Source organism: Sorex fumeus, unplaced genomic scaffold (assembly GCF_029834395.1).
Source record: "Sorex fumeus unplaced genomic scaffold, SorFum_2.1 ptg000035l, whole genome shotgun sequence".
Classification (NCBI taxonomy): domain Eukaryota; kingdom Metazoa; phylum Chordata; class Mammalia; order Eulipotyphla; family Soricidae; genus Sorex; species Sorex fumeus.
The window spans coordinates 24,933,607-24,951,032 of record NW_026606092.1 but is presented as its reverse complement, the minus strand read 5'-3'; the positions used below and the strand labels follow the sequence as shown (position 1 = coordinate 24,951,032).

Genomic DNA, 17,426 nt, shown 5'->3' with positions numbered 1-17,426 from the left:
ATTATTAATATCATAATTAAATAATTAAAAATAGTACGTAACTCCATAGTGCTAGTTTTCTTCTGATTTTAACAATTTACTTAAGATGGATGTCAATTAATTTTCAAAGGAAATAGATTGTGTTTTATTTATAGCAGGATTTTTCCTATAAAGTTTTTGATTGTAATCTGTTGCTCAATATTCATGTCTATCTTCTTCTAGTATCATTGTATTTGATATTCAGTTTTACATGTCAATTTCTCCAGGTATATTCGTTCATAAGGAATGAGTAATATTTAAGAAAAATTGTTAAATATGTATATTCTTTGAGGCTTATGTATGGGCAATACAAATACATGTATTATATAATATGTTTTTAATGACATATGAATAAAATGATTTGAAGTAAACTGCTAAGGCTTTTGTCAGTTCTTGCCTAGAATGATCCAAACTGAATGACACATTAAGAGGTCATATTTTGAGCTAAATTATTTTGAAGTAAAATTTATTTCTAAATATTTTTAAAACAGTAAAAAGAGTCTACAATTTAATAAAATTAAAATTTACTGGGCTCTAATATGCTCTTATGGCCTAATGTCCACTTTGCTAATGACCAGAATCTTTAAATAACTTGTATGATTCACCATAACCTAGTGAATAGTACAAGACATTAGCATGTTATGTAAGTATGGGATGCACTGAATAAGAAATTTTCTTTGCAAGATCTTTCAATTCATAACATTCTTCTTTGGGGAACAGGATCTTCTAACAAAATTTATCTCATGTATCCCACCTTCCTTCTCATTATATTACTAGGAATAAATGCACATATTTTGCACATATTTTCCCTTAAACTTCTCTCAGAATATGTATTAATATGGCTTCTAAATTACTACATTATGTACTGGGTCTCCTAAACAGATTTTATTCGAATGAACAAAGATTTATATTAAGTGATGCTATTAATAATATAAAATCAAATTCAGAATGCCGTAGTAAATTGTAACCCCATAAAAATAAATTCTAAGCTAATTTTTCCTACTCCACTACCATGATGGATGAAACTAACTTTTCTGCACATTGAAATGTAGAATAATTATATTACAATAAAAACTAGAAGAGACAAGTTACTTTTCCCCAGAATCATGTAGCACTGTAGCACTGTTCTCCTATTCATTGATTTGCTCAAGCGGGCCCAGTAGTGGCTCCACTGTGAGACTTGTTACTGTGTTTGGCTTATTGAATACGTCATGGATAGCTTTCCAGGCTTTACCGTGCAGGTGAGATACTCTCAGTAGCTTGCATGGCTCCCAGAGAGGGGTGGAGGAATCAAACCCAGGTCGGCCGGGCCAGCAGCGTGCAAAGCAAACGCCCTACCACTGTGCTATCGCTCCTTCCAGAATCATGAAATCATGAAATTTGTTATGACATGAATGAATCTGGAGAGTATCATGCTGAGTGAAATGAGTCAGAGCAAGAAGACACAGAGTGATTTCACTCATGTGAGGGATATATAAAAGAAAACAACGCAGTCTGGTTGACACTACTGCCCAAAGATAAGAAATGGCGGACAGAACAGATCTTTAATTGGAAGCTTGCCACTGTGGGAGATGGGGGTAGATCAGGGAATGAACTACTATGACAATGAGAGGGAAGTGATCATTCTGGAAGAGGACTGGGTATGAAAAGGAGTTAAAGTGGTATGCAAAATCCCCTATCAGTAACTGTATTATAAATAACAATGCCTAAAAGGAAGAAAGAAAAAGAAAAAAACATAACTTCTAGATACACAGGCTGAGACCAGGAGGGATAATGGTAGCGTTGATGTAGGGAAGTAGATACTGCTGAAGGGATTGGCATTCAAACATGGTACACAGGAACTCGATTTTGACTAACTTTATAACTTTGTAATTCACAATGATTTACTTTATCACTGTCCTCCTTTTGTTTGTCAAGTTACTTGAGCGGGTGCCAGTAACGTCTCCATTAGTCCCAGCCATGAGATTTTAGCAGCCTCTCCCTACTAGTCTTTCCCAACAATTGGAGGATCTTTCAGGGTCAAGGGAATGAGACCTGTTATAGGTACTGGTTTTGGCATATTGAATACAATACGGGTAGCTTGCCAGGTTCTGCCCATGCAGGCGGGATACTCTTGGTAGCTTGCCAGGCACTCCAAGAGGTATATATATATATATATATATATATATATATATATATATATTCTGTTCCCTACTGTCTGAACTCCATCAAACAGGGTGTGATAATTATGGGCAATGTGTAGGAAGTGTCCCATGTTGTGTTGCGCATCTGTGCAGTCTGGAAAGTGACTAGAACATGGCGGCAGTTGGGTAGTTGAGGTCAGCTGCCGGGGCTGGGTCCCTTTGGACAGGGAGGGCTCTCGCTGCCCTCCTCCAGAGTGCCCCAAGTGAAAACAGCCTGGTGCAGAGTTCTGGTTGATTGATTCAATAAATTAATTTTTAAAAGATGCAAAGTTTGGTTTAAAACTCTAATTCATTATGTGGAAACTTCTGTGCTTCTGTACAGGAGTGTTATGTGCAAGAGTCTCGTATGCTAAAAAATCACAATTACTATTTGTTTTCCTTTGTTTAGTTTTGGGACAACATCAAGAAGTTATTAGTTCTTACTCCTGGTTCAGTACTCAGAGATCATTCATGGTGGTCCTCAAGAGATATAAGTGTTGCTAGGAATTTCAATCAGCTCCATGCAAGATAAGTGCCTTAAACTCTGTACTATATCTCTAGTGCAAAATATTTATAGTACTCAGTACAGTGAAATTTCACTATCATTTCTGCATCTCAGAAAAGTGTGTTTAACAACACTGTGCATTTGTACACTAAAGTATATGGGCCATTGAAATGATTTTAGGGTGAGTTACAATGGACTGAGAAATTGTTAAAGGTTAATTGATGCATATGCATTATTCATCACATTTCTCTGTGTGAATATAAATGATAATATTCATAAGAAAGTCTTAAAATTCGCTAACTGAAAGTGAGCACAGCAGACTCATAAGCTATTTTGGAGCACATGGTACAACTTCAAAGGATGATGTTACAGAAATTAAATGAATTTACCTTCCTTCCTATCTTACATCCTTCTGTTATTATCACCAAGGTTTTGAAAATTTCTCTCTTCAATTCAATCAAAACATAGACCATCTTGCAAACAGGTGCTTATTTTGATGTTATATTAAATAACTAAAGTTAGATCATGGGTTTCACTTAACTAAATATAATTAAAGATGATCCTCCGCCCCTCTTGGAGAGTCCGGCAAGCTACTGAGAGTATCTCGCCCGCATGGCAAAGCCTGGCAAGCTACCCGTGATGTATTCAATATGACAAACACAGCAACAGTCATAACAATGGAGACATTACTGGGCCCACTCAAGCAAATCTATGAACAGGAGGACAGTGACATTGACAGTGAATTAAAGATGATGTAATGATTATTAATATCATCAATTTATAAATATCATTAAATACCATGAAAATATCATTATGAAGGATTATTTTCTATGTCACATGGGGTACTGCTTAACTTGTTGCAAAGTTAGTAACAGATTATAAGCAATTAAAGATAAAAATTATAAGATAATTAAAGGTAGGTCACTCAATATTTTTTAAGATCTGAGTAATAAATAGATAAGTTTATGCATTAATAAGGGGGATTTTTTCTAGTTCAATATTTAGTCTGAACTCCTACCCCACCTAACAGATTTTTTGTTCAATATTCAAATAAAATGATTTGAAACAAAGATAAGCTTTAATTAAACAGCATTCAATCCCTTGGAATAATAGTTTATGTTCAAGTTGCAAATCCCTCTTGGAAAATAATAGTCTTGGGGTACACATAAATTGATCACACAGCCAACCCTGGTATTGATTTAGGATGATACTACATATCTGATGATTTCAAGTATATATATCCTTGCCAGATATTCCTTTCTCGAACTATTGGACTACACTTGAGTGTCTCCTCTGAAATCATCAATCATTAATATCTGATATTCCTAGTCTTTAACTGTTAAAACCTTCCTAATTTTTATGACAATTTCTATTCTCAATTTTTCAATTTTATAATTTTGATTTCAGTTTCTTAAGTTGTATCTAGATCTTTAATATTTGAGGTTATGAAATATTGAAGTTAGGATTGGTCCTAATAAAAATATAATGCTGATTTCGGTCAACTTTTGTGTTGCAATTCAGAACAAGTCTTTGAAAAATAGGTGGATTCTTATGTAGAAGTAATATTAATTTTAGAAACATTTATTATTTCATATAAAGTACATTAATTGAATGTCAATATTATCATTACATCATATATGCCACAAATAAAGCCAGGGTAGCGTTATTGTCAAATTGTTATAAGACTGTACATCTATAAGACATGGTAAGATTTACTTGAGTTTCAATTTGAATGCTAATAACATTTTTTTATTATTATTCAGAGCAAGTTACTTAACTTCTGAAACATCTTTTCAATAGTAAATTTAGAAAATTAAATCCCAATCAAGAATGTATTTTGTTGAAGTAAATGAAACTAGTGTTAATAATGTAGAATATATTTGTCACAAGGGCGTCTGCCTTGCACGCAGCCAACATGGCCGACCCGAGTTCGATTCCTCCGCCCCTCTCGGAGAGCCTGGCAAGCTACCTAGAGTATTCGATATGCCAGACACAGTAACAACAAAGTCTCCAATGGAGACGGTACTGGGCCCGCTCAAGCAAATCGATGATCAATGGGAGGACCTTTACTTTTACTTTTACTAAGGCCTCCTTGTATCTCTACTTTATTCTACGTTTCATATGTAAACGTTTCACTCTTAACTATTCTGTATTTTACATTGTTTATTATGGTACAATTTAGTTAAGTTTTGAAATTGCTAATAAGACACAGAGAACTTTATTTTCATAGATGCATATTTCTCCACCCTAAATAACAATTTGATGGAGGAATATGAACCTTGATAAAAAAGATTATATTATCTGGAGCACAAAAGGGATAGTAGTTGTTGATGAGCCTATTTCCATACTAAGAAAAATAATAAAGTCTGCATTAATCAAAATTTTTAGAAAAAAAAGAAAAAGAGGTAAGATGAAATTAAGAACTAAGAGTCATAACACAAATTCAATGAATCTATTACTTTCTTTTTTTTCTTTTTTTTCTTTTTTTTTCTTTTTTTATTAGTGAAACACCATGAGGTACAGTTATAGGCTTACAAATTTTGTGCTTGGGTTTCAGTTATACAATGATCACCCCAGTAATGTGCAAGAACAGTGCAAGAAACTGATGGTTAAATTTGAAAACGGTTATACTTGGCATTACCAGTATCTGGCACTGTTTGCAAATCTCTAACATCTTTGCAAGAAATTATATATAAACTGAATCATTTGTAAACTTTTAATTCAAATTTGTTTTTAAATAATGAAAATAGATAAAATACAGCTGAGATTTTTACACTTCAATAAAATCTTACATATATAATTATGATACATTTTTTGGAATAGAAATCTTGTTTAGTAAGATAAGACATACAAAAGATAAATAGACATTTCTATAGATAACTTTTAACTATGAAAGATCTATTGACTCATTCCAAGGAAAATGCTATTTTAGAATTTTATAAGAAATAGCACAACAAAATCTCCAAGTTAGCGAATTACACTGAATTTTTATTAAATTATTAGTTAAATGATAAATTCAATGTGCCTAAGCTACAGGAAACTTTGAAACTATTGACTTCCAGAGAAATTTTATAAAATCTTCTCAAAATGAAGTAGTTTCAGGTAGCACAATTTATGGAAGTTATTAAAACTATTTTATGTGACATTGAATTCAGCTCATATTAGCTATTCAGTTCATCCACAAAGTTGAGCTCATTTTACTGTCTTTATTCTAAGTGGTTTGTTGAAACTACACTTAGGATAGATGATTTCCTCTATGTGCCAGGACATTGATCTAATAAGCTGCATTACTCCAAACTGACAGGAAATAATAAAAAAATATTAGAAACAAAATAGAAAATGACATGCCACTCATATACACTTTTAAAAATTTTATTTAATTTTCTTAAAGTTGTTCATAATAATTTATTACATTAAATATTCCAACACCAGTCCCACCACCCTTAAACATTCACACCACCGCTAGCTATTTCAAATTTTCCCACCACCACTCAAGCCTGCCCCAAGAGCAGATCCTAAATAATTTATGTTGTATTGTTTGTTACTAATAATCTGTTAAAAATGATCCATAAAAGTTTCCTTAGGGGAAAATGTGTGAGGATTATTATATCTTACCCTGAAGCCTTTAAGTCCTTGTTTAAGAGATTACTAACATGTTGTTACAGTTTGGATATTGTGTGATATTTTTTTTTTTAATTGAGAACTCTTGCCTTCTACTTTATACCTCATTAAATGTGGTGTGCTTCTTTTGGTACATCAGTGGTGTTAGAGTATGACATGTCGCTCCAGGAATTCTAAAATTTTAAATAGGATGATATAGCTGTAGCACAGCGGGTAGGGCGTTCGCCTTACACGCGGCCAACATGGCCGACCCGAGTTCGATTCCTCCGCCCCTCTCGGAGAGCCTGGCAAGCTACCGAGAGTATTTGATATGCCAGACACAGTAACAACAAAGTCTCCAATGGAGACATTACTTGGCCCGCTTGAGCAAAATCGACGATACAACTGGAGTTAAATGCATCTCTGTAGCTTTTTGCTCTCTTCTGAGATTTGTCATTCCCTGGATCATGGCTGTTAATGAGTTTATATGCACGCAGAGGCAGTTTGTGGTCATTATCACCGGCCTTCTTAAAGAACAGAGAGATGGTGGGAGGTTGTCAGTTCCTGATTTCATGAGAGCTTGGGGATTTTGGTAATAAAACCTGCATACCTGAATTTTTCAGCAGATTCATTCTCATACCCTTGGAGATGGCCATAGCAATTGAGTTCTGAAGGTTTTTGGTCGCTGGGGCTCTGTTGGAATGGGTGGTGGGCCCACCTGCTCCCACTCCAGGCTCTGATGAACTAACTCAGCCTGGAGCAGGGTGCATAGGCATCTCTGCAGCATATTGCTCTCTTCTGAGATTTATTTGTGTATCGCTGGATCAGATAATCTCCTCATCAAACACCCTTCAGAACTCACGGCTGTTTCTCCCAAATGGGAGTATAAAATGAGTCCCCTATAACCATGCCACTGGACTCTGCACCAGGCTGTTTTCACTCGGAGTGCCCCAGAGGGAAGTGTGCCAGAGCCCTCTCCACCCAAAGGACCCAGCCCCAGCAGCTGACCTCCACTACCCAACCGCCACCACACTTCAGGCCACTTTCAGGACACATCTTAAGACACTTCCTACCCATTTTCCATAATTACCACACCATGTTTGAAGAAGTTCAGACAGTAGGCAACAAATCATAGAGAAATATATATATATATATATATATATATATATATATATATATATATATCTTGGAAAGCCTGGCAAGCTACAGAGAATATCCTGCCTGCACGGGAAAAGCCTGGCAAGCTCCCCATGGTGTATTCGATATGCCAAAACTAGTAACTATAACAGGTCTCATTCTCCTGACCCCTGAAAGAGCCTCCAAGAGAAAGACGAGTAAGGAGAAGCTGCTAAAATATCAGGGTTGGGACAAATTGAGATGTTACTGGCACCTTCTCATGTAAATCGATGAACAGTGGGATGACAATGATACAGTGATACAGAGATCACTGGATCATGGCCATTAATGAGCTTATCTGGCACTCAGAGGCAGTTCTTGGGCAGACTACCAGGCTCCTGGAAAAAATAGGGAGATAGGAGGAGGTCGCCATTCCTGATGGAGTTAGATTTTTAACTAGATGGTTAATTTAGATGGGTCCAGAGGCATCTCTGCGCCTTGTTGCTCTCTTCTGAGATTTATTTGTGAGTCTCTGAATCATGGTTGTTAGTGAACTTATTTGACACCAGAGGCATGGGCATAACTACCAGGCTCCCAGAAGAACAGGGAGATGCAAAAAAGGTACCCATCCCTGACTCCATGAGAGTCTGAAAATTTCAGTCACAAAACGCAGATACCTGGGCAGAAGATTCATTTTCATGGATGGGGCTCATCCCAAGCCTGTGAAGACTGACTCTGAGGATGGCAGTGGATGAGGTCTTGAGGTTTCCACCTGCCGGGGTTCTGTTGGGGTGAGTAGTGGGCTCACCTTACCCATTATACACTACTTTTTAATTTAATTAATATTTCTTTGTTATTATTTTTAGACTTACAAACTTTCATGCTTGGGTTTCAGTTATACAATGATCAAGTACCCATCCCTCCACCAGTGCCCATTCTCCACCAACAATAAAACTAGTAGCCCTCCTACCCCGCCACCCCCCTCCACCCCACCTCTATGGCAGGGCATTCCCGTTAGCTCTCTCTTTCCTTTAGAGTGTTGTGGTTTGTAATAGAGGTATTCAGTGGCCATCGTTTTCGGCCTATACTCTACTTTTAGCACGCATTTCGCATCCCTAGCAAGTCCTCCAAACATGCTTTATTTGGTGTTTTCTTCTCTATCTGAGCTGCATTTTCCCCCAGCATGTGATGCTGGCTTCCAAGTCGTGAAGAAGACCTCCTAGTGCTTATGTCAACTACTTTTGGGTATTGATCTCCCATTCTGTTACTTTATATTCTCCAGATGAGTGCAATCATTTTATGCCTGTCCCTCTCTTTCTGACTCATTTCACTTAGCATGTTACTTTCCTTGTAGAAACAGTTGTTTGCAAATTTCATATCTTCAACCTTTCGAACTGCTGCATAGTATTCCATTGTGTAGATGTACCAACGTTTCTTTAACCAGTCATCTGTTCTCGGGCACTTGGGTTTTTTCCAGATTTTGGCTATTATGAACAGTGCAGCAATGAACACAGAAGTGCAGTTTTTGAGAATTTTTAATGAACTTCAAAGTTGCTTCTGAAAGCTGCTAGAAATCTCAGTTAAATTCTTAATCATCTAAATTTACTTCCATCAATAATATTTGAGATGGTGCAGTAAAAGAACATGTAAGTGGGTCTTCCTTGTGGAAACAAATGAAAATGACAGTATTACTTAGAAAAAGGCTGAAAACTCCACAAAACTTATTAAAAAAAATCATTGTTTTCATAAGCTTACAAAATACAATTCATTCCAAAACAACTCCTTTAATTATTACTACAGATGCCGGCTAATGTGACCATATTCTAATACTCCACAACTACCAAGATTGATCACAAATCACTGAATAGATATAGTAAACTTAGCCAAGGGTAACAAATACATGTATCAGCCTTAAACAAATTACACAACTTAATGATTTTTGAGGTTTTTTTCATCAAAGAACAATTGTAAGCTATAGAGAAAGGGGAGAATGTCTTAATAAGAATGACATGAATAAGTGGTATTAAATAAAGTCATTGTTTTAATTTAAACATTCGGCCTTGGATTACAAATTGTATATTACCAAGAATTGTGTGTGTGTATTTGTGTGTATATGTGTGTGGTAGGGGTACAGACAGGTGTATGTTAAGTAGGACAGGGGTTGAGGGAAATAAGAGAGGAAAAGAAGTATCATAAGGATAGAGGTGGAGGGTTTGCCGCACTTTTGTGGGGGTGAGTTGTAGCAATTATGTATACACCAAAATTATGAACATTAACAATATTATAATCATGGAACCTAAATTATAGAAAATAGACATGAGTCAATACTAAATTAAAAATTATTTCTTCTGTTTTCTTTTATTATCTGATAGCAAAAATTATTTCAGCATATGTCCCTACTCCTTTACTCCAAAATATTTTATTTTAGATATCTCAAAAATGTCTGTATCACATCATGTATAAACTTTGACTATCATTGTTTGACAGTCTTATGCTCTAGTGATTTAAGAAAACCTGACTGAAACAGAATAAAACAATATAACCATGCTAATTAAAGAAGTATATTTTATATTAAAATTACAGTAATATAAATGAAATAAACTGAAAGAAATTATGGGAAAAAATTATAAGTTTTTGTCCATAGACTTCACTGTAGTTAGAAAAAGTTTGAATTTTACCAAAGGGACACATCATAATCTAATAAGTAAAATTATGAGCTAAGTTAAGAATATCACAATCACGATCATCTGGTTATTCATTGATTGCCTTGAGCAGGCACCAGTAATGTCTCCTTCGTCCTAGCCTTGCAATTTTGAAAAGTGCCATATTCAAGGTTCTTTCAGGGTTAGGAGAATGAGACCCATCATAGTTACTGGTATTTGGCATATTGGGTATGCCACGGGGAGTTTGCCAGACTCTGACGTGTGGGCAGGTTACATTTGGTAGCCTGCCAGGTTGTTCAAAGTAAGAACGAGATAATAAGATGTTGCGCAGCCGTGAATCAACAGCCAAGACCCAGAGACTCTAAGATAATAATATGATAGTTAAAATTTTTTAATATTTACTCCTTATGAACACGCTATTTATCCTTTTCTGTGTTCCCTTAATTCACATGTAAAATGGAGAAAATTATGTTCTAAGAACTAAATAATGGATGAGACATTCTTGGCAGAGTTCCTGATATTTAAAAACCTCAGCATTCAAAAATATTGTTCTATCTATGAACTTAATTTTAACTAGATATACTTTTAGGTACCTTACTTTGAATATCACCAGGAAAAAGAGATTATAATTTTCAAAACTGATTTTTTTAAAAAAATGGTTGTATCTTATGTGGTCGTATTCTAACAAGTGATTCAATAATTTCACAAGTACTAACATCCCCATAGTCTCTGAGTCTTAAAACCCAGCTCCCGGAAGCACATTCGCGGCCGCGGGACATCTTATCATCTCATTCCTACTTTGGACAAACTGGCAGGCTACCGAATGTAACCTGCCCATACGGCAGAGTCTGGCAAACTCCCCATGGCGTACCCAATATGCCAAATGCCAGTAACAATGAAGGGTCTCATTCTCCTAACTCTGAAGGAGCCTTGAATATGGCACTTTTTAAAAAAATCTCAGGGCTAGGATGAAGGAATAACAGGATGGTTGTGATTGTAAACATCCCCATGATCTTATTGAATCTAAAATGAGATATCTATTATCAGGGCAAATAAATGTTTTTTTGTTGTTGTTTTTTATTTGTTTTGTTTTTTGGTCACACCCGGCAATGCTCAGGGGTTCCTCCTGGCTCTGCAGTTAGGAATTACTCCTGGTGGTGCTTGAGGGACCATATAGGATGCTGGGAATCAAACCCAGGTCGGCTGCATGCAAGGCAAACTCCCTACCCACTGTGCCATTACTCCAGCCCCAGGAAAAATAAATGTCAAGGCATATTACATAAAAATGTTTTCAACCTGTTCATCAATAATATTAACTATAGTGTCAGTATATATCAAAACATATGGAGCTCCACTACATTATTAGATTTTTATTTTATTTGAATATGGAAGAAAATTAAGTTTCTTACCAATTTTCCCATTGTGTACTCTTTCCATCCTTCTATCGCCATTATTTTATGTTACATGGCTATATATGTATATCTTCTATTCTTTAACTCTTTTAAAATGATCTTATGAAAAATTATCATGCCCTTAATTATTTGTTTATTTCTCCAGTTAAAAATTTTTATATTTTAGGTATCTTCAAAGATGCCACGCCACTGGCCGAGCAAGTGAAAACAGAGATAGATAAATGGGACTATCTTAAACTAAGAAGCTTCTGCACCTCCAAAGAAACAGTGACCAAAATACAAAGACAGTCTACAGAATGGGAAAGGATATTCACCGAATACACATCTGACAAGGGGTTGATATCCAGGATATACAAAATACTGGTTAAACTCCACAAGAAGAAAACATCCAACCCCATCAAAAAATGGGGCAATGAAATGAACAGAAACTTTCTCAAAGAAGAAATCCGAATGGCAAAAAAGCACATGAGAAAATGCTCTACATCATTAATCATCAGGAAGATGCAGATCAAAACCACAATGAGATACCATCTCACACCTCAGAGACTGGCCCACATTCAAAAGAACAAAAGCAACCGATGCTGGCGTGGATGTGGCGAGAAAGGGACACTCCTTCACTGTTGGTGGGAATGTCCACTGGTTCAGCCCTTCTGGAAAACAGTATGGACGATTCTCAAAAAATTAGAAATTGAGCTCCCATTTGACCCAGCAATACCACTCCTGGGAATATATCCCAGAGAGGCAAAAATGTATAGTCGAAGTGACATCTGCACTTGTTTGTTCATTGCAGCCCTCTTTACAATAGCCAGAAACTGGAAGAAACCTGAATGCCCAAGAACAGATGACTGGTTAAAGAAACTTTGGTACATCTACACAATGGAGTACTATGTAGCTCTTAGAAAAGATGAAGTCATGAAATTTACATACAAGTGGTACAATATGGAAAGTATCATGCTAAGCGAAATGAGTCAGAAAGAGAGGGATAGACATAGAAAGATTGCATTCATCTGGGGGATATAAAGTAACAAAGTATGAGATTAATACCCAAGAATAGCTGAGATCAGCACCAGGAGGATTACTCCATAACTTAGAGGCCAGCCGGGTATCCTAGAGGAAAGGGCAGTTCAGATAGAGAAGGGAGAACCAAATAAAGGATGTTTGGAGGATCCTCCCAGGAGGGGAGATGCATGTCGAAAGTAGACTATGGACTGAACATGTTTGCCACTCAATGCCTCTTTTGCAGACCACAACACCCAAACGGAGAGAGAGAACACAGGGGATTGCCCTGCCACAGAGACAGGGGGGATGGGGGGATGGGGGTGGGAGGGATATTATCCATGGTGGTGGAAGGTGGGCACTGGTGGAGGGATGGGTATCTGATCATTTTATGATTGAAACCAAAGCACAAAAAATTGTAAATCTACAACTTTAAAAAAAATAAAATAAAATAAAGGGAAAAAAAAAATTTTATATTTTAAGGTGAGAGAGACTTTAGTTTAAACAATGGTTAAAATGTCACCTTATGAAGAAGGAAGGATGAGGTAGAAATATTGGAGAGAGTCAAAAAAGGAAAGAAAAATAATTAAAAAGGTAATAGAGATAGAAGAAGGTGTATTTTTGTGCATATAATACACACACACACACAAAACACGTCTTTTATTTCCACTAAGCCATTTTAAATTATTTGAATATATGTTACTTTTGCTTGTATATTCTAAAATATGCATCATTCTTTACTATATCTTGTCATATGCTAATCGTGTTCCCTTTAAAATTCAGATATTGTAGTTCTTATACCCAATATCACAGAAAGTGACTATGTTTAGAGATAAAATTTGTAAAGAGTAATTTTAAGAAACTGGCAAGACATTAAAGTGGGGCATAATATAATATGATTATATAATATAATCAAGATAAGATTATCTGATAAGAGACTTAGATAATCTCTTATAACATACCTGCCTGTGTATATAAATGTGCACATGTGTGCATGTATATATGGATATATAATTTTTTCAAGAACAAGAGAAAAGCATTTCTGCGAAAATTTTTAACACAAATTTAAAATAGGTTTTATATGAAGGTTCTCGCAATTCAGTACTATGAATGGACCCCAAAAGGAGAAATTCTTTTTGATTCAATCCATTCTTATCTAATGCACAGAAATCCTATTCAGTTGCTGTCAATGGAAATCAGGTCAGTAAACAGCAGGGTGATACTAAAATTATCAATCATCAGAAGATTGCTTATTGTTCTGTACTGCAATGGTCCCAGTACAAATGAACTATAGTGTATGAGAAAATGAGAAACTATTGAAATCGTCGAAAAATTAGTCTTTGCCAAAAATAAACAACCACTTATACATCACTGTTGGTAAATATAGAGCTGTGATCTCAAAGAAATGAAATATGTAATACAGTATGAGTAGGTAGATTTATCTCTTCAAACTTTTATTTCCTATAAATAAAGCATATATTCTCTTCACTCAAAAGTAGTATTTAGCACTCATTTGGTTCCATATCTCATGATGATACTTTGGACATACAAAGAGCTTATTACTCATGCTGTGTTTAATCTAGACCTCCCATTCACCCATTTTTAAATCTCATACCAATCACCAAACTACAAACTTTTAAAGAGACAACTTGACCACCATATAAAGGTTCCTAAGAAAGGGAAAATCTGTTCATGCTCATTCAAATTACTAAAATGTGTACTGAATTAATTTTGATATCTTGTTGTACAATTTACAAGCATTAGCTATAGGTTAAGGCATATTCCTGTTACTGACATATTCACTTTGTTGGCATTCAATCACTAAATATTTATTTATCACATATTAAGAATAGTAGTGTGCAATAAACCAAATCTTAACTAATTAAATAACACATTTCCTACCACCAACAGTGTCAGAGAGTAGTATAAAAATTACCCATGAAAACAAAGAATGTCAGAGAGTAGGAAATCCATGCAGAGTACCTGTGATTAACACGACTTTAAAGAGACTAGACTTGTACACCAAGGGAAATCAAGGGAACATTCAGGGTCTGAAGCTGGAGTGAAGTCATAAAGGAAAGTTGTGCTTATATCAGGTTGATTTAAAATGAGGTAGAACTGTGTGCAAAGCAGAGAAGGACTAAGCATGTGGAACTGTAGATATCACTGCAGAGCTACTGTCATAGATGAGATACTGAAAAACGTTTATAACATGTACCTTATTTCTAACCCTTGAAATAAGTTTATGATGTTAAATGTTATAATTCTCAAGGAAATGGAAGGTTAAAGAAATGAAATAACGTGTCCAAAATAACAAAATATGGGACAGAGCTAAGATTAAACCTAGCTTGCTGACTCTAAGTCTGATTATCTTTGTAGTCTAAAATATCCCCTTCTGTCTTGAAGGAGGCACAGTAAGAAATTTTATGGCCATATTATTTACCACACACACACACACACACACACACACACACACACACACACACACGTCGGTGTGGGTATAAATGAATTACTCAGAGTGATAGAAATTTATTAGTAATGTGATAAAAGAGAAATTTTATATAACCCTGTAGAAAGTATTGATGGGACTCTTATCTACACACACACACACACACACACACACACACACACACACACACACACCAAAAAAAGCTATGTGAACAGCTGCAAATTTAGAGAGTTAAAAAAAAGTTTTAAGATAAGCGTATTGTCCTTTCACTGCTTTTCAAAAAGTTCTGCTTGGAAATGAGAAATCCTGTTTGCATGTTGCTAAGGATGTGCAGCCAAATCTTACATAGCTGCTAAAATCCATTTACCTATTAGTGGTCACAGGCAGGTTTTTATTAAGTTGTGTGGGGTTATATATATTTTTAGGAAGCTATAAGCCTCAGGATGACTAATGTCATTTTGCCTTTGTCAGTTGGCAGGATTTATTGAGTACCAACTCTTTGGAGGGCACTAGAATAGGTGCTGCTGGGAACTGCAAGGTAAATAGAAGACATGGTCTCTGCCCTTGAATCAGATACTGTCAGAAAGAGAAAACAGCACTAGTGTGCTCCAAATGGGAAAATAAACATATTGGTCCTTTTAAATCAATATCAGAATTGCTCAGGATATCATGCTTTGCCTTTGCAACTTATGCTAGAAGACAACACCCAAGGGCCATAACCAATGTGATGTATAGTCCTCTGAGAGAGCATAAAAGGAATTTGTCTGGATCTTAAAAAAATAAGAACAAAAAGAGTCATGTGTGTTATGTCTTTATCCATTTTATAAAGCGTGTTCATGACTTTTATAGACAGTCTCAGAGAAAACAGAGTAACATAAAGGACTTCTAATATTTGAAAAGAGTAGCTGGCAATATTCTTTCAACATCTGGTTACACTCACAATGCCATGCCTTCATGTATAGTTGAAAATCTATTATGGTTTGAATGGAAGGCTAATAGCAGCAACTTTATTCACAGCAACCCTCAGGCACAGTGGGCTGTTATTTCCGGAGGCTAAATGCTTAGTTTTGTTTTCTGTGATTTGAATTCCTTTCTCAGTATGGAAGTCTCCTTCATTTTACTACCAAATTCCATTCTTTGCTACCTGGCTAAAATTAGTGTAATTGTCTGAACCAATTTTAAATATCTCAATCTCAATACTTAGCAAATATATTCTTTTATAATCTAGCTCATAGTTGGAGAATAATTAAATACTTAACAATGAAAACCAAATATGCTATTTTGCATATGTTTGAAGAAAAGTACATAAAGCAGTTCATGTAAATGATTCCAAATCTAGAAAATGTGAGGTGATTGTATTTGACAGACCCTATATAGATTTTCCTTGCTCCACATTTTATAATAGTCTCATGTTTTGAGTGTGTTAGCATCTTTGTAATGTATTCCAAGATGTATATCTTATTTGGGTCTTCACAGAACTAGAGACTGAGAAAAGCATGGGAGTGTAAATTAAGAGTAAAGAAACACACCATTAATAAAATGGAAAAACATAACAAAGTTAAGTATGTGTGTGATATGACATACAGTGTCTGAAGTTTAGCATTATTGGATAACCTGTAGAAACTTGGCTATTTACATATGCGGACACATACATCCACACAAGCTTATTGTTCTCTATGAGTCAAAGCACAGAGTATTATAGGTATTCATATACTATCACCCACCCATCATGATTAAGAGGTGATGGTGGTATTGGTTATTCCCTCTATATCTAGTCTGCCACAGACCAGCATTTACAACATTAAGAGAATTCACAGCATTTAGAGAAAGTCTCAGGCAAAGACTAGAGGATGATGATAGCAGACATTTGGGTCATTGTTCATCAGGAGTACACACATCAAAGAAACATTGTACATTGTAATACCACTGCTGTGTCTGTAGTCTGTCATTTGAGTTTTGTAATCAGATATCCTGAATTTGTATATTCAGGATAAGGAAAGAACTAAGTATGAAGTCAAGTCAACTGATAATGCCCCTCGTAGTACTAGAATTCTAGTTTACAAAGGATTCCAAGGGGCTGAGAAAGATATCCCAAGGAACTAAGGGCATTGTTTGTATACGGAAGACTGGAGGTCATATTCCACAAGGACTGGTGGGTCTACTCCCTGAGTATAGAGCTGGGAGTGGCCTTTGAGCACTGCCAGGTATGGCCCAAAATAAACAAAACAATCAGAAACAAAGAATAGGTCTTCTGAGTCCTTTTCCAGATCAGTAGGATAGTTGACCATGAACTCACAAATGATTAATGACAAATAATTTGTTGTATAAATTGCGACTTAGTTACTGATATTTCCCAAGCCCTTAAAGGGTAACTCTATCAAGAAAAATATCAAGAAAAATATTGTTAGTCTAATGCTGTTAAGTAGTGGGAAAAAAAACCAGCCTAAATAACAGCAAACTTTACCTTAAACAGCTAAAAACTACTAACCAAAACTCACTACTTTG

At 35.6% G+C, this 17,426-nt stretch overlaps 1 protein-coding gene across 1 annotated transcript in view; it reads right to left on the bottom strand.

Moving 5' to 3' along the window:
• The window catches only part of LRP1B (LDL receptor related protein 1B), a 1,985,988-nt gene that overhangs the window by 908,334 nt on the left and 1,060,228 nt on the right, over window positions 1–17,426 (bottom strand). The window lies entirely within an intron of this gene.